Raw genomic sequence first — 24,490 nt, forward strand, 5'->3', positions numbered from 1 at the left:
GCTGCTGTGAAGCTGCTGCTGTTGCTGTGCAGCTGTTGCCAAAGCCAAAGCCAAAGCCTGCTTTCTCTGCTGCTGGGCTTGTGCCAACTCTCTGCTGCTGGACTTGTGCCAACTCTCTGCTGCTGGGCTCTGAACCAATTAAGCTGGGCTTGAACCAACTGAGCTGGGCTTCGCTGCAGATTCTGCTGGGCTCTGCTCCACCTTTGCTGCTGGGCTTGAACCAACTGAGCTGCTTAGGACGATCCTAAAGCCCAACTGGGCCTGTGCAACTAAAAAGGGATAAAAAGCCCAAATTTGGGCTCCCTCCAAAATCAAGTAAGCCTAACCCATGAGCTAACCCAACTGGGCCTCATTAAATTTATCTGGGCTTGTATTTAAGTGTTTATATTTGGGCCTGTAATAATTTTATTTTTCTTTTTCTTTATTTTCTATTTGGGCTTGTAATAATTTTTTCTTTTTCTTTTTCTTTTTCTTTTATATGCTTGTAATTATTTGTTTGTTATTTTTCTTTTCTTTTGTGGGCTTGCATTTTATTTTGGACTATAGGTTTATACCCCAATCATTGGGCTCCTAACCTTACAAAAAAAAAAAAAAAAAATTTACTTGCTTCCAAATTCAAAAACCAAATTTTATTCTGCTCCCACATTAAAAACCAAAATTTTTCTTTTTCCCATTAAAACCAAATGTCTCCCGCCAAAACCAAATTTTTCCCAACAAAACCAAATTTTTCCAAAAAGTCCAATCCCTTAAAAACCAAATTTTGAGCTTTGTAAACTCTTTACTTAGCCTTTGAGCCCAGTCATGTCTAGATCTTTTTCTACAGTTGGGGAATACAACAAATCCCTTAGAGAACTTGCGTGTGGACAAACTTCACGTTATGAACCTCCCATAGACCATGATGTCAATAGTCATAGGAATTATTATGGACATTTTCAAAGTCCCGAGCCTCAATACATGAACCCTAATGACTATTCACACATGCATCATTCGCCACAACGTGAAAATGAACATTTTACTAATGCCTCACTCACACAATCATCTCTTGTGGATCAATTAGAAGCTCGAATCGCAGCTTTAGAAATGCAATCACATGAGGAATCTGTCACATCTAATTTTCTTAGGCAACCTGAAATCTATGCATGTCCCGCATGTGATGGCTTAGACCACACTATTGTGAATTGCTATATTTTCCATGAATTTAGGCGGACTGGAGAAATTCCAAGGTTTGTAGAACCTACAGATTATTATGATGGTGGTTATTGGGACCATAATCAACCTTTTCAAGGTTGCGATCAACCATTTATAGACCCTAACGACCATGCACCCATGTATCAATCACCACAAGGGGAGGACGAACAATTTCACATGAGCCCTTGTATGCAATCTATAATGGAAAACATCAATCTCCTCAAACAAAACACTGCTAGTTTAGAAATGCATACATTGAATGATCATAGCAGCATTTTTATCCCTAATGAAATTAATTATCAAAATAGTGTTTTTAACCCTACTCATGATAGTCATATTGAACATGAACCTAATCTAGAGGTAAATGAGTGGAATAGAAACACTATAGTTTTTAGGGAAGGACACTCTTGTTTTGTTGAGGATGATAATAATTATGATATTATATTAGAAGAACATGTCTATACTGATGATGTTGTGGAACCTTTGGGTTCAAATACATTAGGCTTCTCTGCCCAGACCTTAATGAATGATATCTCTTCTAGTATTCCATATGATGTTTCCATTGAATTGCCGATGCATGAGGACAAATCTGTTGATGATGTTGATGATTCTGATTGTGAACTTGCTAATTTGACTGATGATTGTGAGCATGATGTGACATGTGTAGATGATTTAGGAGATTTTGATTTGATTGATAATGACGTGCCTATTCTCCTACATGAGTCACAATCTGATGGCCTTCCACCCAACTTAGATTTGGTTTGTACCAATATTGTAAAACCAATTTTTCTGAGAATGCCTAATCTAGGTTTGGAACTGTGTGCTTCCCAAGTCCTCTTGGACCATCTTGCATTTAAATATAATATCTTGGAGGAACCACAGTTGGAAATTGCATGTTTGCCCGTCCATAGCAAAGTACACTTTGAGTTAGATCTTGTGCATGATGAACCCCCAAAACTGCGCGATTTTGTTTTCAAAATTATATCTTCTGTAAAATCCAGGTTTGGGGGTAGCTCATTTGGTTTCACAGCTTCACGTGCTTTTCTTTCATGTGTGAAGTTGTTGAAACCGCTACACTTTGTCTTTTGGGTTGATCCTCAACTCTTTAGACTTTTGGTGTATGGTGAATTTTTTGTATATAATCCAGTAGATAAATTTTAAAACTTTTTGGTTACTTTTGTATATATTTTTGCTAATCCAATATTATCTAAGTTGAAAATGTTGGATTCTAGCCGGTGAATAATGAAGTTCGTTTATTTCTTTCGCCGAAATCGGGTATTCTCTTTCCTTTTTCTCTACTCAACATGATCCTCTTCATATGTTGTATTATAATTTTGTTCATATTTTGAAACATTGAGGACAATGTTTAGTTTAGGTTTGGGGGTGAAAAGTAGATACTTCTATAATATGCTATAATTGAAAACGAACTCCTTCTTTTGAAAAAAATCGAAAAAATTCAAAAAAATTAAAAAAATGAAAAATCATAAAAATGGAGCTCATTTACCTTGAAATGTTGACTCTTGTGCAAATTTGTATTTTTATTAGGAGTCTTAGTCTAGATATTTAGGCACCCTGATTCTAGCACAATTCACATTGTGATAAGAAATTTGCACGCGCACGATCTACCAATACATGTATGGCCTCGATCTTCAAGGTGTTTGATAGGAATTTACGATTGCCAATCACTTTAGAATACTGAACGAAACTTGACTAGCTTGTTCTTTGGTTGGTTGGGATAGAAGGTGGAGGTTACATTAAGAAAGACAACCATCGAATTTAACTGGGTGCATCAAAAAGGGCTACCTCTTGCAAAGTGTCATGTAATTTTTTGTTTCCTTTTGTATATGTATCAAAAGTGTTTCCTTATCAAAAAAAAAAAAAATCGATGTGTATATTCAGAAAAATTTCAAAAAAATTTCAAAAATTTCAAAAATAAATAAATAAATAAAAATCAAGTATTATCAATTTCATCCTCTCTTGTTCCAAAAATAAAAGAGAGTAGTCAATGTAAATAAGAGTCATGTAAAGAGTCATATTTTGTGTTTTTGTGTTGTAAGCAAGGAAGGGTGTATGCCATTGATGTACAACGCGAGTAATTGTGAAATACCTCCAACTCATTCACAATTCTCGTAAAGTCCGGACAGCTAGCTAGATTTCGACATTGGTTCTTAGCCTGAGAAACTATCTCTTGGTGATTAGTAGTCATAACATCCGATCTTTCTTTACACATGTGTAGATACACTTTACACTCTTATCACATGTCTTTATTTGTTATCAGTGCTAGGATTGTGCCTTAGATAGCTAGATTGACATCTCCATTTTGCTGTGAGCTTAAACTGTCTTGCACATGTCACATTTGATGGAATATGAGCTTATATTTTGTCCTAGAACTTTGTAGGTACGTTCTAAGCAAACCTTCACGAGACTTCACTCGTCCACTAGGGACACTTAGTGGTTTAAAAGGCTTAGTGCATACGCTAAATGCATTCGAGAGACCAGCGACAGTGGTATAGGTAGGATTTCCTTAGTTTTGTTTTACTTGAGGACAAGTAAAATTCAGGTTTGGGGGTATTTGATGAGTGCTAAAAAGTGCATATTTCTATATATTTTTCTTGGCATTTAACTCATCTTTTGTGCATTAATTCTACATTTTATCCCATATTCTGTGTTTTCGTTGTTTTCAAGAATAAATACTTTTCTTAATTAATTTTGCATTTTTAGGTACTAAATAAAGCCTGGTTAACTCAGGGAGCAAAAAAAGCAAAGAAACGGCAAAGACTCTCGCTAGGAGGAAGCGAAGAATGATGTTTGCAAGAGCCGGATCAACTAGAAGTGGGCTTGAAGAAGAAGAATTGTTCTTAAAGAATATATGGGCTTGGCATACCCAAGGCCCAAAACCCTTACCCAAATCCATTTCCATTATCCATACCCATTTCCATGAGAGCCGTCAGATTGGATCCATCTTGTCATCCAACGGTCGCCTCATCATTGTGCATCAAAATCCAAAGCTCCGGTCAAACACCATAGTACCTAACTCCATCTGGAGCCGTCAGCTTCGTTGTATCACTTAATCCAACGGTCGCTCAGAGCCTTCTTCTATCTTGCCGTTAGATTCAATCTGAAGTTGATGATCCAACGCCTTCCACTCGTTGTTCATCAAACTCCGCTGCACCTGACCAACACCTAAACATCAAACCCATCGACCCAAAACAAACACCCACTCTCTTCTTCCCCAAATACACTTCCCCCAAATTTCTCCTCTTCCCCCGACCATGGCAGACACTGCCATGTCTGCTCCGCCGTCTCCATCTCCACCACGACCACAAGGACACCACCACCATCACCTACCTCTTCCCTAGTCGTGTCTGTCTTGTTCTTAGCATTAATTTTTGATGCTACCAAGAAGACAAACATAGCTAGGGTTTCACAGTGGAGAGAAGAAGGAAATTGGAGCAGCGTTCGAGTAAAGGATTAGCAGAGGAGGAGAAGTACAAGCATGGGTCGAGGCTATTTGCATCAGAGAGTGAGTTTAATTTCCAATTTAAAAATTAGGGTTTCCAATTTAGGGTTTCTGAAAATTTGGATATTTTGTAAGCTATAAAAGGGAAGTGATGTGAGATGTAAAAACTGTTCTTGGACTAGCCAAGTTTCCACCCAATTTGGGTTAGCCTAATTTCAATTGTTCATTGTTAGTGTCTTGTTTCTGTTAGTGTCTTGTTACTGTTAATGTGCAATGTGCAATTTTCAATTGTTCCTGTTAGTGTCTTGTTCCTGTTAGTGTCTTGTTCATGTCATTCTTAGATGTGTGAAATGTTCTAGGATAAAATTGAATCAAGGTAAGCCACATTTTACTCTCACAGTGCATATCATGTATGCTTTGTAGTTAGGATAAAACTATGTGATATTACCACAACTCATACCTTATTGACATTGTCAAATTCTTTGACTAATTGTGCTTTAGTCAGACATTTAGTGCTTAGGATTGACACATTAGTTGTGATTCAACTATCCATTGGTGAAACACCTTAGGTAAAAGGCAGACTTGAACCTTACCTTTACCTGCTGTAAGGAAGAATTGGCATGATCAGTTGAATTCATCCTCTTGTCTTCACTGATTTGTTTTGCTCTTTTTCATGTTTAGAATCATTCCATTGTTCACTGTTTTCTTTCTTTCATTTGCTATTTTCTTCACATCACTGCCCTTGGCCTTAGGCCTTGGTTCACCTTGCACTGATTTCTGATTGTTGTTGCTGTGTTCTTTCCCTTTGCTAATTTACATTGTTCTTTGCTTATAGTTGAGGTGTTCTGTCACTTTTTCCTATTGCTTTTACTCTTCTGCCCTGTTGTTGCATTCTCTGCTGTGCAGCACTTGTGTAGCTGCTTCTTCTTCTCCTGCTGCAGCTCCATTCTGCTGCAACTCTGTTGCTGCTGCACTGCTGTGCATTCTCTATTGCTGCAGTGCACTGCTGCATTACTACTTGCTTCCCCTGCTGCCACTTCTGCTGCACTGCTGCTGTAGCTGCTGTTGCTTGTTCTGCTGCAGTTGCTGTTGGCCTTGCTGTGCAGCTCTTGCTCCTGCTGCTGCCCTGCCACTTCTTCTCCTGCTGCCTTCCAAGGCCAAGCCAAAGACTGCTGCTTCAACTGAGTCCAAGGCCCTAAGCCCAATTCACAGTTGAACTGTTGAGCCCAAAGCTCAAATCAGTTCACTGAAACAGAGCCCAACTTTCAAAAACCAAGCCCAAATCAAATTGAACTGTTGAGCCCAAGGCTCAAACCAGTTTCCCAAAACCAAAGCCCATTTGCACTTTAAAGACAACTGAGCCCAAGCTCAGTTCATTTTATGTTTACAAACCCACTAAGCCCAATCCATTCAAAGGGCATTCAAACCCAATAGTACATTAAGCCCAATACTTCCAAAGGGCTTCTAAGCCTAAAGCAAATCTAGGAACCCAATTAGCTAAGACACTTTTCCGAAACACACCCAATCTCTGTGGATCGACCCGTACTTGCACGAGCTACAACTGACGACCGTGCACTTGCGGTATTACTGTAGGCCCGTTTCCATTGCATCATTTTTATACACATTTCCTGGCCTGCCAAGTTTTTGGCGCCGCTGCCGGGGATTGGTGCTGTGTTTTATCTGTGTTTTTTAGTTATTTTGTATTTCATTTCATAGCATTTGCATCTGCATCTGCTTCATTTCATTTGCTGTTGGACCTGCTGTTCTGAACCTGTTTTTCCTCTGCTGGGACGCCACCAAGGAAAAGAACCAAAACCCAACTGGGTTTTTGCAACAATATCAGAGCAGCTGGGCTGTGCTACAAAGGTAAGCCTAAACCCATTTCATTGAGAGAACCCAACCTGTGGGCTTCCAATTTTTTTATTTGTGGGCTTGTAATAATTAACCCAATTTTTTGGGCTTTTTATTTTTCTATTTTGGGTTTGTAATAATTTATTTGTGGGCTTGTATTTATTTTGTGTGGGCTTGTTTAAATTCTTCCATTGGACTTGTATTTTGGACTCTGGGTTTAAACCCAGCTGAGCTTATAACTGGTTGTGGACTTGTAAGTGGACCTCGAAACCAAAGTTTTAAAACAAACGTCGGGCCTTAACCAACTGGGCCAAATTAAACTTTCAAAAATTAAAACTTGGATTTTCGTAGGCCGCAGCCTTCATTTCATTAGAGGCTTGCACAGTGGGCTTGCTCCCATTTCAAAAACCAAATTTTTATTTTCTTCTTTTTATTATTTAAAAAAAAAAAAAAAAAAAAAAAAATTTACTTGCTCCCAGATTTTAAAAACCAAATTTTATTCTGCTCCCACATTAAAAACCAAAATTTTTCTTTTTCCCATTAAAACCAAATGTCTCCCGCCAAAACCAAATTTTTCCCAACAAAACCAAATTTTTCCAAAAAGTCCAATCCCTTAAAAACCAAATTTTGAGCTTAGAGCCCAATCATGTATAGATCTTTTTCTACTGTTGGGGAATACAACGAATCCCTTAGAGAACTTGCGTATGGATAAACTTCACGTTATGAACCTCCCACAGACCATGATGTCAATAGTTATAGGAATTATTATGGACATTTTCAAAGTCCCGAGCCGCAATACATGAACCCTAATGACTATTCATACATGCATCATTTATCGCAACGTGAAAATGAACATTTTGCTAGTGCCTCACTCACACAATCATCTCTGATGGATCAATTAGAAGCTCGAATCGCAGCTTTAGAAATGCAATCACATGAGGAATCTGTCACATCTAATTTTCTTAGGCAACCTGAAATCTATGCATGTCCCGCATGTGGTAGTTTAGACCACCCTGTTGAGCATTGTCATATTTTGCATAATTTTAGGCCATCAAGAGAAAATCCAATGTATGAAATGCCCATGAATTGTGAGAATGGTAGTCATTGGGACCATAATCAATCCTTTGAGGGTTGCGATCAATATTTTGTAGATCCTAATGACCATGCATACATGTACCATTCACCACAATTTGAACATGAAGAATTTTGTACTCCCATGAATTTAGACTCCACCACAGAAGCTTTAAGACTTAGTGAGCAAAACTTCGATAGATCTACATCACGAATTCAGGCATATTTAGATCAGATTTTGCTTCACCTACAAAAGGAGGAAATTCATGAGGAAATGTATGTTGTCCCTAATGAAGTGTCTAGTCCCATTCATGTAAATGATGTTGAATATGAACCTAATTTAGAGGAACATGAATCGACTAACGACACCACCACTGTTAATGAGGACCAATATGCATGCTACCATGATGATGATTATGATGAGATGTTAGAAGAACATGAAAATATTGTGGAACCTGTTGGTTCAAAAACATATGGCTTCTCGCCCTCGACCTTCATGAATGTTGTTTTTTCTAATACTCATTGTAATTCATATGATTTTGATATTGACATGGGATTCGTACAATTATTCTGTGAAGATGAACATGACATAGGAATAGTTGAATCTTCTGTAGACACTAATATGCATGAAAATATATTTGATGTGTCTGATTCTCTACCTAGGTCACATTGTGATATTTCTCCTGATTTGCCAATGCATGAGAATGAATTTATTGATGATGTTGATGATTCTGAGTGTGAACTTGCTAAACTGATTGATGATTGTGAGCATGATGTGACATGTGTAGATGATTTAGGAGATTTTGATTTGATTAATAATGACGCACCTATTCTCCTACATGAGTCACAATCTGTTGGCCTTCCACCCAACCTAGATTTGGTTTGTACCAATATTGTAAAACCAATTTTTCTGAGAATGCCCAACCTAGGTTTGGAACTGTGTGCTTCCCAAGTCCTCTTGGACTATTTTGCTTCTAAGTATAATACATCTGAGGAACCACAGTTGGAATTAGCATGTTTGCCCGTCCCTAGCACAGTTCATTTCGAGCTAGACCTTTTGCATGATGAACCCCCGAAACTGCGCGATTTTGTTTTCAAAATTATATCTTCTGTAAAATCCAGGTTTGGGGGTAGCTCATTTTGTTTCACAGTTTCACTTGCATGCCTATCATATTATTATTGTGTGAAGCTGTTGAAGTCTTTACACTTTGTCTTTTGGGTTGATCCTCAACTCTTTAGATTGTTAGTGTATGGTGAATTTTTTGTATATAATCCAGTAGATAAAATTTTAAAAACCCTTTTGTTCCTTTTGTATATATTTTGCTAATCCAATATGATCTCGGTTGAAATATGTTGGATTTTGCCTTGAATAACGGAGTTTTAATTCTGCTTTCGCCGAAATCGGGTATTCTCTCTCCTTTTACTCTACTCAGCATGTCCCTTTCCATATGTTGCATCTAAATTCTTTCCATATTTTGAAACATTGAGGACAATGTTTAGTTTAGGTTTGGGGGTATAGAGTAGATACCATGATAATATGCTATAATTGAAAACGAACTCCTTCTTCTTTTTGAAAAAAATTGAAAAATTCCAAAAAAAATTGAAAAATCAAAATTCAACAAAAAAAAAAAAAAATAATAATAATAATTAAAAAATTGAAAAAAAAATCATAAAAATGGAGCTCATTTACCTTGAAATGTTGACTCTTGTGCAAATATGTATTTTTATTAGGAGTCTTAGTCTAGATATTTAGGCACCCTGATTCTAGCACAATTCACATAGTGATAAGAAATTTGCACGCGCACGATCTACCAATACATGTATGGCCTCGATCTTCAAGGTGTTGGATAGGAAGTTACGATTGCCAATCACTTTAGAATACTGAACGAAACTTGACTAGCTTGTTCTTTGGTTGGTTGGGATAGAAGGTGGAGGTTACATTAAGAAAGACAACCATCGAATTTAACTGGGTGCATCAAAAAGGGCTACCTCTTGCAAAGTGTCATGTAATCTTTTGTTTCTTTTTGTATTTGTATCAAAAGTGTTTCATTGAATTAAAAAAAAAAAAAAAATCGATGTATATATTCAGAGAAAAAAATATCAGAAAAATACCAAAAAAATCAAGTATTTATCAATTCCATCCTCTCTTGTTGCAAAAATAAAAAGAGAATAGTCAATGTAAATAAGAGTCATGTAAAGAGTCATCTTTTGTTGTTTTTTTTGTAATAAGCAAGGAGGGTGTATGCCATTGATGTACAACGCGAGTAATTGTGAAATACCTCCAACTCATTCACAATTCTCGTAAAGTCCGGACAGCTAGCTAGATTTCGACCTCAGTTCTTAGCCTGAGAAACTATCTCTTGGTGATTAGTAGTCATAACTTCAGATCTTTCTTTACACATGTGTAGATACACTTTACACTCTTATCACATGTCTTTTTTTGTTATCAGTGCTAGGATTGTGCCTTCGATAGCTAGATTGACATCTCCATTTTGCTGTGAGCTTAAACTGTTTTGCACATGTCACATTTGATGGAATCTGAGCTTATATTTTGACCTAGAACTTTGTAGGTACGTTCTAAGCAAACCTTCACGAGACTTCAACTCGTCCACTAGGGACACTTAGTGGTTTAAAAGGCTTAGTGCATACGCTAAATGCATTCGAGAGACCAGCGACAGTGGTATAGTTAGGATTTCCTTAGTTTTGTTTTACTTGAGGACAAGTAAAATTCAGGTTTGGGGGTATTTGATGAGTGCCTAATATTATATATATTTATCCCTTTTTGTTGGCATTTAACTCATCTTTTGCGCAATAATTCTACATTTTATCCCATATTCTGTATTTTCATTGTTTTCAAGAATAAATATTTTTCTTAATTAATTTTGCATTTTTAGGTAATAAATAAAGTCTGGATAACTTGCGGAGCGGAAAAGAGTTGAAGAGTAGTGAAAAGCCGGAAGAAATTACGCAAGGAAGCCGCAAAGAATGGTGTGCATAAGCCCAAAAGACTAGAAATGGGCTCAAGAAGGAAGAATTGTTCTTAAAGAAGATATGGGCTTGGCATACCCAAGGCCCAAAACCCTTACCCAAACCCATTTTCTATATCCATACCCGCCTCCATTCTCAGCCGTTAGATTGGATCCATCTCATCATCCAATGGTCGCTTCTTCATCGTTCATCAAAATCTGAAGTCCCTGCAAAACACCATAGTTCCTAAATTCCAAGCCTTCAGATTAGATCACATTTAGATCCTACGGTCGCTTCTTTGCCTGTGCATCAAATCTCGATACTTCCGCTTAACACTACAACACCTAACTCCATCTGGTGTCGTTAATTTCGTTGTATTTTTGCATCCAACGGTCGCTCACGATCTGTCTCAATTTCTCCGTTAGATCCGTTTCAGAAGTTATCATCCTACGCCTTTCATCACCGAACATCAAGGTTCGATGATCCCGCTCAACACTCAAACACCTAAGTCTATATCCCACAAACCAAACAACCCCTAGCCAGAACCTAATCGAGCTCACCCCGTCTGCAACCACCATACCCTGCCGCACCACCATCACCACCAACCGTACCACCACCTTCTTCACCTACACTGCCACCACCACAACGAACTCCATCATCACCAAACCAACCCTAGACCTAAACCCATCACTTCCATCATCACCCCCTCTTTCTAGCCCCCTATTTGATTGATTTTTCTTCTCACTTTTCTCTGAAACCCTAGAAGAAAAATCAATCGATTAGGCGAGTCTAGAGAAGCAATTGGCGCGTGGGAATGGAGCAGGAAGAGATTACAAGGTATGGGTCGACATCAATTGGAAGAAATTGCATCAATTTAGGTGATGTTCAACAACCCTAATTTTACTGATTTGGGGGGATTTGTGATTTATTTGGTTGTAACTATAAAAGGGTATGAGGGGTTGTAACTGTGGACATGCTGGGTTAGCCAGCTTCACTCTTGTAGAGAACTGGACTAGCCAGTTTCTCATATGTTTGCCCTGTTTTGTTTGAACTTCAATTCATATGTTGTTTTGTCTTAATTTCAGTTTTATTATGTGTTAGTTTCATTTGCTAGGGCTTAGAGGAAGCTCTTGATCATATGCTAGGATAGTAAATGTATATGTATTGTCTTGAAATGCTTTAACTGCCTTAGGATTAATGAAATGCCATTTGAGTTACTCACTTGTGATCAGCTGTGCTGTTAGAAGACAGCTGATGCTAGGAGTGCAGCTAGGTCAGTGTGTGAGAATTTAATCCATTAGAGAGATTGCATCAAGCTCAGTTAGCTAGTTGAGCTAAATACTTGTGATCAGTTGTGCTGTTGAAAGACAGCTGATGCTAGGGGTCATTTAGCAAGGTTAGTTTCTCTATCCTTCTTTGTAACCTTTCATGAAAAAAACAAGACATACATTGCATCACAATTTCCTTAGCCTAGGGTCAGGTAGTGAAATCAAAAGCCTTAGTACCCTCCCTTGAACTCAGATAACTTTAGAAACTCCCCAAAGAGAACTGTAGCAAATCCTCCAAGTCCCTGTGGACAAACCCCTATTTACTATTACTTGCTTCAACTTCCCTGTATACTTGCAGGTTAGTTTGTAGGTTACTTTTCCCTACACACCAAGTTTTTGGCGCCGCTGCCGGGGACTCGGTAGCGGTTTTCTTGTTTTCTGTTTTCTTTCTTGTTTTCTTGCTTGTTCCTGACCTGCAACTTCCTTGTTTGCTCCTGCTCTTGCATTGCTCTTGTTCTCGCTTCACTAAGAGCATTGCCTTGCTTCACTACCTTGCACTGCTGCAAGTGCTTGTTTGCTGCTGTTGGTGTGCAAGTGCTTGTTTGCTGCTGCTTGTTTGCTGTTGTTGGTGTGCAAGTGCTTATTTGCTGCTGCTTGTTTTCTGCTGTTGGTGTGCACTACCTTGCACTGCTGCAAGTGCAAGTGCTGCTGCTGTGCTGCTGCAAGTGTTGCTGAAGCTGCTGTGAAGCTGCTGCTGTGAAGCTGCAGTTTCTGCTGGTGCTGTTGCTGTGCAGCTGCTGCCAAAGCCAAAGCCAAAGCCTGCTTTCTCTGCTGCTGGGCTTGTGCCAACTCTCTGCTGCTGGACTTGTGCCAACTCTCTGCTGCTGGGCTCTGAACCAATTAAGCTGGGCTTGAACCAACTGAGCTGGGCTTCGCTGCAGATTCTGCTGGGCTCTGCTCCACCTTTGCTGCTGGGCTTGAACCAACTGAGCTGCTTAGGACGATCCTAAAGCCCAACTGGGCCTGTGCAACTAAAAAGGGATAAAAAGCCCAAATTTGGGCTCCCTCCAAAATCAAGTAAGCCTAACCCATGAGCTAACCCAACTGGGCCTCATTAAATTTATCTGGGCTTGTATTTAAGTGTTTATATTTGGGCCTGTAATAATTTTATTTTTCTTTTTCTTTATTTTCTATTTGGGCTTGTAATAATTTTTTCTTTTTCTTTTTCTTTTTCTTTTATATGCTTGTAATTATTTGTTTGTTATTTTTCTTTTCTTTTGTGGGCTTGCATTTTATTTTGGACTATAGGTTTATACCCCAATCATTGGGCTCCTAACCTTACAAAAAAAAAAAAAAAAAATTTACTTGCTTCCAAATTCAAAAACCAAATTTTATTCTGCTCCCACATTAAAAACCAAAATTTTTCTTTTTCCCATTAAAACCAAATGTCTCCCGCCAAAACCAAATTTTTCCCAACAAAACCAAATTTTTCCAAAAAGTCCAATCCCTTAAAAACCAAATTTTGAGCTTTGTAAACTCTTTACTTAGCCTTTGAGCCCAGTCATGTCTAGATCTTTTTCTACAGTTGGGGAATACAACAAATCCCTTAGAGAACTTGCGTGTGGACAAACTTCACGTTATGAACCTCCCATAGACCATGATGTCAATAGTCATAGGAATTATTATGGACATTTTCAAAGTCCCGAGCCTCAATACATGAACCCTAATGACTATTCACACATGCATCATTCGCCACAACGTGAAAATGAACATTTTACTAATGCCTCACTCACACAATCATCTCTTGTGGATCAATTAGAAGCTCGAATCGCAGCTTTAGAAATGCAATCACATGAGGAATCTGTCACATCTAATTTTCTTAGGCAACCTGAAATCTATGCATGTCCCGCATGTGATGGCTTAGACCACACTATTGCGAATTGCTATATTTTCCATGAATTTAGGCGGACTGGAGAAATTCCAAGGTTTGTAGAACCTACAGATTATTATGATGGTGGTTATTGGGACCATAATCAACCTTTTCAAGGTTGCGATCAACCATTTATAGACCCTAACGACCATGCACCCATGTATCAATCACCACAAGGGGAGGACGAACAATTTCACATGAGCCCTTGTATGCAATCTATAATGGAAAACATCAATCTCCTCAAACAAAACACTGCTAGTTTAGAAATGCATACATTGAATGATCATAGCAGCATTTTTATCCTTAATGAAATTAATTATCAAAATAGTGTTTTTAACCCTACTCATGATAGTCATATTGAACATGAACCTAATCTAGAGGTAAATGAGTGGAATAGAAACACTATAGTTTTTAGGGAAGGACACTCTTGTTTTGTTGAGGATGATAATAATTATGATATTATATTAGAAGAACATGTCTATACTGATGATGTTGTGGAACCTTTGGGTTCAAATACATTAGGCTTCTCTGCCCAGACCTTAATGAATGATATCTCTTCTAGTATTCCATATGATGTTTCCATTGAATTGCCGATGCATGAGGACAAATCTGTTGATGATGTTGATGATTCTGATTGTGAACTTGCTAATTTGATTGATGATTGTGAGCATGATGTGACATGTGTAGATGATTTAGGAGATTTTGATTTGATTGATAATGACATGCCTATTCTCCTACATGAGTCACAATCTGATGGCCTTCCACCCAACCTAGATTTGGTTTGTACCAATATTGTAAAACCAATTTTTCTGAGAATGCCTAATCTAGGTTTGGAACTGTGTGCTTCCCAAGTCCTCTTGGACCATCTTGCATTTAAATATAATATCTTGGAGGAACCACAGTTGGAAATTGCATGTTTGCCCGTCCATAGCAAAGTACACTTTGAGTTAGATCTTGTGCATGATGAACCCCCAAAACTGCGCGATTTTGTTTTCAAAATTATATCTTCTGTAAAATCCAGGTTTGGGGGTAGCTCATTTGGTTTCACAGCTTCACGTGCTTTTCTTTCATGTGTGAAGTTGTTGATACCGCTACACTTTGTCTTTTGGGTTGATCCTCAACTCTTTAGACTTTTGGTGTATGGTGAATTTTTTGTATATAATCCAGTAGATAAATTTTAAAACTTTTTGGTTTCTTTTGTATATATTTTTGCTAATCCAATATTATCTAAGTTGAAAATGTTGGATTCTAGCCGGTGAATAATGAAGTTCGTTTATTTCTTTCGCCGAAATCGGGTATTCTCTTTCCTTTTTCTCTACTCAACATGATCCTCTTCATATGTTGTATTATAATTTTGTTCATATTTTGAAACATTGAGGACAATGTTTAGTTTAGGTTTGGGGGTGAAAAGTAGATACTTCTATAATATGCTATAATTGAAAACGAACTCCTTCTTTTGAAAAAAATCGAAAAAATTCAAAAAAATTAAAAAAATGAAAAATCATAAAAATGGAGCTCATTTACCTTGAAATGTTGACTCTTGTGCAAATTTGTATTTTTATTAGGAGTCTTAGTCTAGATATTTAGGCACCCTGATTCTAGCACAATTCACATAGTGATAAGAAATTTGCACGCGCACGATCTACCAATACATGTATGGCCTCGATCTTCAAGGTGTTTGATAGGAAGTTACGATTGCCAATCACTTTAGAATACTGAACGAAACTTGACTAGCTTGTTCTTTGGTTGGTTGGGATAGAAGGTGGAGGTTACATTAAGAAAGACAACCATCGAATTTAACTGGGTGCATCAAAAAGGGCTACCTCTTGCAAAGTGTCATGTAATCTTTTGTTTCCTTTTGTATATGTATCAAAAGTGTTTCCTTATTCAAAAAAAAAAATAAAAAATAAAATAAATCAAGTATTTATCAATTCCATCCTCTCTTGTTCCAAAAATAAAAGAGAGTAGTCAATGTAAATAAGAGTCATGTAAAGAGTCATTTTGTTGTTTCATTGTAATAAGCAAGGAGGGTGTATGCCATTGATGTACAACGCGAGTAATTGTGAAATACCTCCAACTCATTCACAATTCTCGTAAAGTCCGGACAGCTAGCTAGATTTCGACCTTGGTTCTTAGCCTGAGAAACTATCTCTTGGTGATTAGTAGTCATAACTTCAGATCTTTCTTTACACATGTGTAGATACACTTTACACTCTTATCACATGTCTTTTTTTTGTTATCAGTGCTAGGATTGTGCCTTTGATAGCTAGATTGACATCTCCATTTTGCTGTGAGCTTAAACTGACTTGCACATGTCACATTTGATGGAATCTGAGCTTATATTTTGACCTAGAACTTTGTAGGTACGTTCTAAGCAAACCTTCACGAGACTTCAACTCGTCCACTAGGGACACTTAGTGGTTTAAAAGGCTTAGTGCATACGCTAAATGCATTCGAGAGACCAGCGACAGTGGTATATGTAGGATTTCCTTAGTTTTGTTTTACTTGAGGACAAGTAAAATTCAGGTTTGGGGGTATTTGATGAGTGCCAAATATTGTATATATTTATCCCTTTTTGTTGGCATTTTAACTCATCTTTTGTGCATTAATTCTACATTTTATCCCATATTCTGTATTTTCCTTGTTTTCAAGAATAAATATTTTTCTTAATTAATTTTGCATTTTTAGGTACCAAATAAAGTCTGGATGATTTGCGGAGCAGAAAAGTAGTGAAAAGCCGGAAGAAATTACGCAAGGAAGCCGCAAAGAATGGAGCGCACGTCCAAAAAGCTAGGAATGGGCTCAAGAAGGAAGAATTGTTCTTAAAGAAGATATGGGCTTGGTATACCCAAGGCCCAAAACCCTTACCCAAACCCATTTTCTATATCCATACCCGCCTCCATTCTCAACCGTTAGATCGGATCCATCTCATCATCCAATGGTCGCTCCTTCGTAGAGCATCAAAATCTGAAGTCTCTGCAAAACACCATAGCGCATAAATTCCAAGCCTTTAGATTAGATTGTAGTTGAATCCAACGATCGCTTGTAGGCCTGTGCATCAAAACTAGATACTCCCGATCTACACTACAGTACCTAACATCATCTAACACCGTTGACTTCGTTGTGTTTCAAAATCCAACGGTTGCATCGATTCATCTCTCATCTCACCGTTAGATCTACCAACCATCTTCGCATCCCGCAGCTCAGAGTCACAGAACATCAAAATTTGATGAAGCCGCTCAACACCTGAGTACCCAATACCTATACCCTAACCCAAACACACCCTAACCCTAAAACTATCGGCTTCTCCTTCTTCTCCCCCTTTCTTCTCCTCTGCAACTCCACGACCACCACCTGCTCCGCCACCAACTCCTTCTCAACCACCACAACCACCACCATCTCTTCTCAAATCATCATACACACTCGACCCATCACCTATATCACGTTCTAATCTCTCTCAAACAACTAATTTCGCCTATTCTCTCACCTCTGAACCCTAGGAGTGAGTTGGTGAAATTAGTTGATGATATAGATCAATTGGAGGCGTGGGAAGCATCAGAAGACAGTAAGGAAGCATGGGTGAGAGCTATCAAGAGTTTGCAGTGATTAGGTAAACCTAATTTCTATTTCTTATAAACCCTAATTTCATAATTTGGGGATAATTGGGGGAACATGATTGTACGTCTAATTGAAGCATGGGTTGGTTGATTGGGTTGTTATCAGTAGGTTAGGTGAACCAATTTTTGGTTTAATTGTATTTTTTTACAAACCCTAATTTTGCTGTTAATTGGGGATTTTTTGGGATTTCCATTGTATGTATAAATAGGGGTCTTTGGGTGTTGTAATGGGCTATGCCTGGATTAGCCAGAGCATCAGTAGAATAGTTTAGTTTTGTTATTTCCATGAACTGTAGCTTTGAGGGTTATCAATCTTTTCAATTCCATGATTCTCAATTCAAATGCATTGTTAATTTTAGCTGTTCTGAACTCCAACATGTATTGAATTTGAGTATGTGATTGTTACAATTTATATCAAGCTCCTGTTCATGTTTATGTTATGTTATGTTCTTATGATTTGTTCTTAGGATAGTCTCATTCTAGTGCACTGTTGAATGATGTATTGCTAGGATAGTTATCTTGATGCCTGTTTTGCTTGAGAAATGGGAAGTAATCAGTGCTCTGGTATGCCTGTGATTGACTGTGCTGTCAAAAGACAGTCAATACTAGGGGCATATCAGTGAGCAAGCTGATTTTCCTCCCATTCTAATATATGCTCAAGGTCTTCAACTCAACCTAGAATTGCATTGCTTGATTAGGACACAAGGTGGAAATCAGTGCTCAAACTCCTCCCTGCCCTTGGCTTACAGCCTTGGTTCTTAACTGTTTTGCCATATTGCTTTGCTGTTTTGGTTCTTAAATTTCATGTCATTTGCTTTGCTTTGTTAACTGTTTTCCCATCTTTGCCTTGCTCACTGCCATAGTGCTTTGCACCCATTGATAGCTTAGGAATGCTTCAATACACCCCAAGTCCCTTTGGAATGACCCTGTCTTGCACACATTACTACAATTTGACCCTGTGCACTTGCAGGTATCACTGTAGGCTGTCTTTTGCTCTTATTTTATACATATCCCAAAGCCTACCAAGTTTTTGGCGCCGTTTCCGGGGACTCGGGTTTGTTTCTCTAGTAGTTTTATTAGCTATTTTTGCATTTCACTGCATAGCATTTGCATCTGCTTCACTTCATTTGCTGTTGGACCTGCTGTTCTGAACCAGTTTTTCCTCTGCTGGGACGCCACCAAGGAAAAGAACCAAAGCCCAACTGGGTTTTTGCAACAATATCAGAGCAGCTGGGCTGTGCTAAAAAGGTAAACCCATTCAGAGAACCCGAATTGTGGGCTTCCAATTTTTAATTGTGGGCTTGTAATATTAAAGCCAATTTTTGGGCTTTTTATTTTCTGTTGGGTTTGTAATTAATTTTTGTGGGCTTGTTTGTTTAATTTGTGGGCTTGTATTTAATTTTTGTGAGCTTGTTTAATTTGGACTGGTATTTTGTATTCTGGGTTTTTAAACCCAACTGAGCTTGTAACCGATCACGCTAGGTTAACTCGTTAGTGGGCCGAGTACCCAAATTCTAGGCCGAGATTTTGGACTCAGTTTCACCAAACGTTTTCAAACCAGCTGAGCCAAAGCAAACACAAAACCAACAGTGGGCTTGCTCCCATTCAAAAACCAAATTTTATTTTCTTTTAAAATAAATAAATAAATAAATATTTTCTCTCCCATTCAAAAACCAAAATTTTTACTTGCTCCCAAATTTTAAAACCAAATTTTATTTTGCTCCCACATTAACAACCAAATTTTTTTTTTTTCTTTTATCCCACCAAAACCAAATTTTTCCCAAAAATCCAAACCCTTTAAAAACCAAATTCTGAGCTTTGTACATTCTTTACTTAGATTTTGAGCCAATCATGAATAGATCTTTTTCTACAGTTGGGGAGTACAACAAATCCCTTAGAGAACTTGCATATGGACAAACTTCACGTTATGAACCTTCCACGGACCATGATGTCAATAGTCATAGGAATTATTATGGACATTTTCAAAGTCCCGAGCCGCAATACATGAACCCTAATGACTATTCATACATGCATCATTCATCGCAACGTGAAAATGAACATTCTTCTAGAGCCTCACTCACACAATCATCACTTATGGATCAATTAGAAGCTCGAGTCGCAGCTTTAGAAAAGCAAGCACATGAGGAATCTGTCACATCTAACTTTCCTAGGCAACCTGAAATCTATCCTTGTCCCGCATGTGATGGCTTAGACCACACTATTGCGAATTGCTATATTTTCCATGAATTTAGGCGGACTGGAGAAATTCCAAGGTTTGTAGAACCTACAGATTATTATGATGGTGGTTATTGGGACCATAATCAACCTTTTCAAGGTTGCGATCAACCATTTATAGACCCTAACGACCATGCACCCATGTATCAATCACCACAAGGGGAGGACGAACAATTTCACATGAGCCCTTGTATGCAATCTATAATGGAAAACATCAATCTCCTCAAACAAAACACTGCTAGTTTAGAAATGCATACATTGAATGATCATAGCAACATTGTTATCCCTAATGAAATTAATTATCAAAATAGTGTTTTTAACCCTACTCATGATAGTCATATTGAACATGAACCTAATCTAGAGGTAAATGAGTGGAATAGAAACACTATAGTTTTTAGGGAAGGACACTCTTGTTTTGTTGAGGATGATAATAATTATGATGTTATATTAGAAGAACATGTCTATACTGATGATGTTATGGAACCTTTGGGTTCAAATACATTAGGCTTCTCTGCCCAGACCTTAATGAATGATATCTCTTCTAGTATTCCATATGATGTTTCCATTGAATTGCCGATGCATGAGGACAAATCTGTTGATGATGTTGATGATTCTGATTGTGAACTTGCTAATTTGATTGATGATTGTGAGCATGATGTGACATGTGTAGATGATTTAGGAGATTTTGATTTGATTGATAATGACGTGCCTATTCTTCTACATGAGTCACAATCTGATGGCCTTCCACCCAACCTAGATTTGGTTTGTACCAATATTGTAAAACCAATTTTTCTGAGAATGCCTAATCTAGGTTTGGAACTGTGTGCTTCCCAAGTCCTCTTGGACCATTTTGCATCTAAGTATAATATCTTTGAGGAACCACAGTTGGAATTAGCATGTGTACCCGTCCCTAGCAAAGTTCATTTCGAATTAGACCTTGTGCATGATGAACCCCAAAAACTGCGAGATTTTGTATCCAAAATTTTATCTGTTGAAAAATCCAGGTTTGGGGGTAGCTCATTTTGTTTCACAGTTTCACTTGCGTTTATTTCCTGTTATATTTGTGTGAAGCTGTTGAAACCTCTACACTTTGTCTTTTGGGTTGATCCTCAACTCTTTAGATTGTTAGTGTATGGTGAATTTTTTGTATATAATCCAGTAGATAAAATTTCTTAAAACCCTTTTGTTCCTTTTGTATATATTTTGCTAATCCAATATGATCTCGGCTGACATATGTTGGATTCTTGCCTTGAATAACGGAGTTCTAATATTGCTTTCGCCGAAATCGGGTATTCTCTTTCCTTTTTCTCTACTCAACATGATCCTCTTCATATGTTGTATTATAATTTTGTTCATATTTTGAAACATTGAGGACAATGTTTAGTTTAGGTTTGGGGGTGAAAAATAGATACTTTGATAATATGCCATAATTGAAAACAAGAACTCCTTCTTTTTGAAAAAAATGAAAAATCAAAATAAAAAATAAAAAATTGAAAAAAACATAAAAATGGAGCTCATTTACCTTGAAATGTTGACTCTTGTGCAAATATGTAATTATTAGGAGTCTTAGTCTAGATATTTAGGCACCCCTGATTCTAGCACAATTCACATAGTGATAAGAAATTTGCACGCGCACGATCTACCAATACATGTATAGCCTCGATCTTCAAGGTGTTTGATAGGAAGTCACGATTGCCAATCACTTTAGAATACTGAACGAAACTTGACTAGCTTGTTCTTTGGTTGGTTGGGATAGAAGGTGGAGGTTACATTAAGAAAGACAACCATCGAATTTAACTGGGTGCATCAAAAAGGGCTACCTCTTGCAAAGTGTCATGTAATTTTTTGTTTCCTTTTGTATATGTATCAAAAGTGTTTCCTTATCAAAAAAAAAAAAAAAAAAAATGAAAAAAATGAAAAAAATCAATCAAGTATTTATCAATTCCATCCTCTCTTGTTCCAAAAATAAAAGAGAGTAGTCAATGTAAATAAGAGTCATGTAAAGAGTCATCTTTTGTGTTTTATTGTAATAAGCAAGGAAGGGTGTATGCCATTGATGTACAACGCGAGTAATTGTGAAATACCTCCAACTCATTCACAATTCTCGTAAAGTCCGGACAGCTAGCTAGATTTCGACCTTGGTTCTTAGCCTGAGAAACTATCTCTTGGTGATTAGTAGTCATAACATCCGATATTTATTTACACATGTGTAGATACACTTTACACTCTTATCACATGTCTTTATTTGTTATCAGTGCTAGGATTGTGCCTTGGATAGCTAGATTGACATCTCCATTTTGCTGTGAGCTTAAACTGACTTGCACATGTCACATTTGATGGAATCTGAGCTTATATTTTGACCTAGAACTTTGTAGGTACGTTCTAAGCAAACCTTCACGAGACTTCACTCGTCCACTAGGGACACTTAGTGGTTTAAAAGGCTTATTGCATTCGCTAAATGCAATCGAGAGACCAGCGACAGTGGTATAGGTAGGATTTCCTTAGTTTTGTTTTACTTGAGGACAAGCAAAATTCAGGTTTGGGGGTATTTGATGAGTGCTAAAAAGTGCATATTTCTATATATTTTTCTTGGCATTTAACTCATCTTTTGTGCATTAATTCTACATTTTATCCCATATTCTGTGTTTTCGTTGTTTTCAAGAATAAATACTTTTCTTAATTAATTTTGCATTTTTAGGTACTAAATAAAGCCTGGTTAACTCATGGAGCGAAAAGAGCAAAGGAACGGCAAAGACTCCCGCTAGGAGGAAGCGAAGAATGATGTTTGCAAGAGCCGGATCAACGAGAAGTGGGCTTGAAGAGGAAGAATTGTTCTTAAAGAAGATATGGGCTTGGCATACCCAAGGCCCAAAACCCTCACCCAAATCCATTTCCTATATCCATACCCGTTTCCCTTTCTAGCCGTCAGATTGGATCATCTCAGCATCCTATGGTCGCAGCATCACCAGTACATCAAAGTCTGAAGCTCCTGTCAAACACTACAGCACCTAACTCCATCTTGAGCCGTCAGTTTCGTTGTACTTCCGCATCCAACGGTCGCTCCTCGCTTCCTTCTGTCTCGCCGTTAGATCGATCCATCATCTTCGCATCCAACGTCTCATCCTCGCTGTTCATCAACAATTGCTAAACCCGCCTAACACCCAAGTATCGAACACCTATACCCTTCAGCCAAACGCACCTTACCCAAATTCTCATATTCCTCCTTCGAGCAGTCGAGCTCTGCTCCTGCCAACTCCACCATGTCCGCCATCACCACTGCCGTTCCACCAAACGCCACTCCTTCACACCGTACACCACCACCAACTCCACTATAATCATTCCCCCCATATTCTAGCCATCTATCCTACCAATTTCTTTTCTTTTCTTTCTCAGAAAACCCTAGGAAAGAAATTGGTACAATAGCTAGGGCTAGAGAAGAAATAGAAGCATGGGAATGGAACAGAGGACCAAGGAGAAGAATGGGTCGAAGAAAAACTCGTCAAATCACATCAATATGGGTAAGAATTACCAAACCCTAAATTTTCTGATTTGGGGGAATTTATTAAAGAACCCTAATTTTCTGTTAGGGAGAGCATTAGAAAAGATATGGGTCTGTTTTGTACTGTCAAATTAGGTAGAAATAATTTACCTAATTTCTGTTTAAATTAGGGATATTTTTGGGGAAGAACCCTAATTTTGTAATTTGGGGGAAAACCCAAATTGGGTCTGTGGGTATAAATAGAAGGGACTGTTGTGTTGTGGAGGGTATGCCTGGATTAACCAGAGCATCAGTAGCATAGTTTAGTTTTGTTATTTCCATGAACTGTAGCTTTGAGGGTTTCAATCTTTTCAATTCCATGATTCTCAATTCAAATGCATTGTTAATTTTAGCTGTTCTGAACTCCAACATGTATTTAATTTGAGTGTGTGATTGTTACATTTTATATCAGCTCCTGTTCATGTTTATGTTCTAAGTTTATCCACTGTTATGTGCTTCCCATGTTATGTTATTGTGTTTAAATTCATGTTTTGTTTCACTGTCAACTGTTAATGTATGTTTATCTTCATGTCTATCATGTTCTGAACCTCAAATGCTAGGATTAGATGAAGCTATGAACCAGTAAGGAGTCAGATCAAATTATGACATTCATGTTTTGTTTGGAATGCTGAGATAGTCTTCATCATGTGCAGCTCATGTTCAGTGTTGCTAAGCCCTTAGACTAGTTGTGCTTTAATCAGACAATTAGCACTTTGGTAATTATTTTAGCTGTGATTAGAATATCCCTTAGGTTAATGGTGGATTCAACGTCCTAGTGATCATCCTCTTGTCTTCATTGTTTTCTTATTTCTGTTATTCTTATTTGCTCACTGTCCCTGCCCTTGGCTCACTGCCTTGGTCTTTCTCTTTGCTTCATTTCCATTGCCATCCTCACTGCCATTTTCACCATTTCCTTTGCTTTTCTTCACTATCACTCTCCACTGCCACTGTCACCTGTTTTGTGTTTTGTATTTGTATCTGTTTTCTTGTGTTTATTGTTTTATCATCCATTGTCTCATTATTTCACTACCATCTTCATTGCTTTGTAAATATCACAGCTTCACTGCCACTATTTGCTCTTTCTTCTCATTTGTTTCTCCTGTTCTTGTTACTGCATTCATTACCTTGTTTTACAAAAGCCCAGTGTAATCTAGTTCATAGCTCAGAAGCCTAGCTAATCTAAAGGCCCAGCCAACTGAGCCCAAAACCATTTCATTGTTACAAAAACCCACTAAGCCCAAAGCACAATTAGAAGCCCAATAGCAATTTAGAGCCTAAATAGCTAGAAAACTCCAAAACACTCCCAGTCTCTGTGGATCGACCCGTACTTGCACGAGCTACAACTGACGACCGTGCACTTGCGGT

Source organism: Papaver somniferum, unplaced genomic scaffold, assembly GCF_003573695.1.
Source record: "Papaver somniferum cultivar HN1 unplaced genomic scaffold, ASM357369v1 unplaced-scaffold_11, whole genome shotgun sequence".
In the NCBI taxonomy this organism is placed as follows: Eukaryota; Viridiplantae; Streptophyta; class Magnoliopsida; order Ranunculales; family Papaveraceae; genus Papaver; species Papaver somniferum.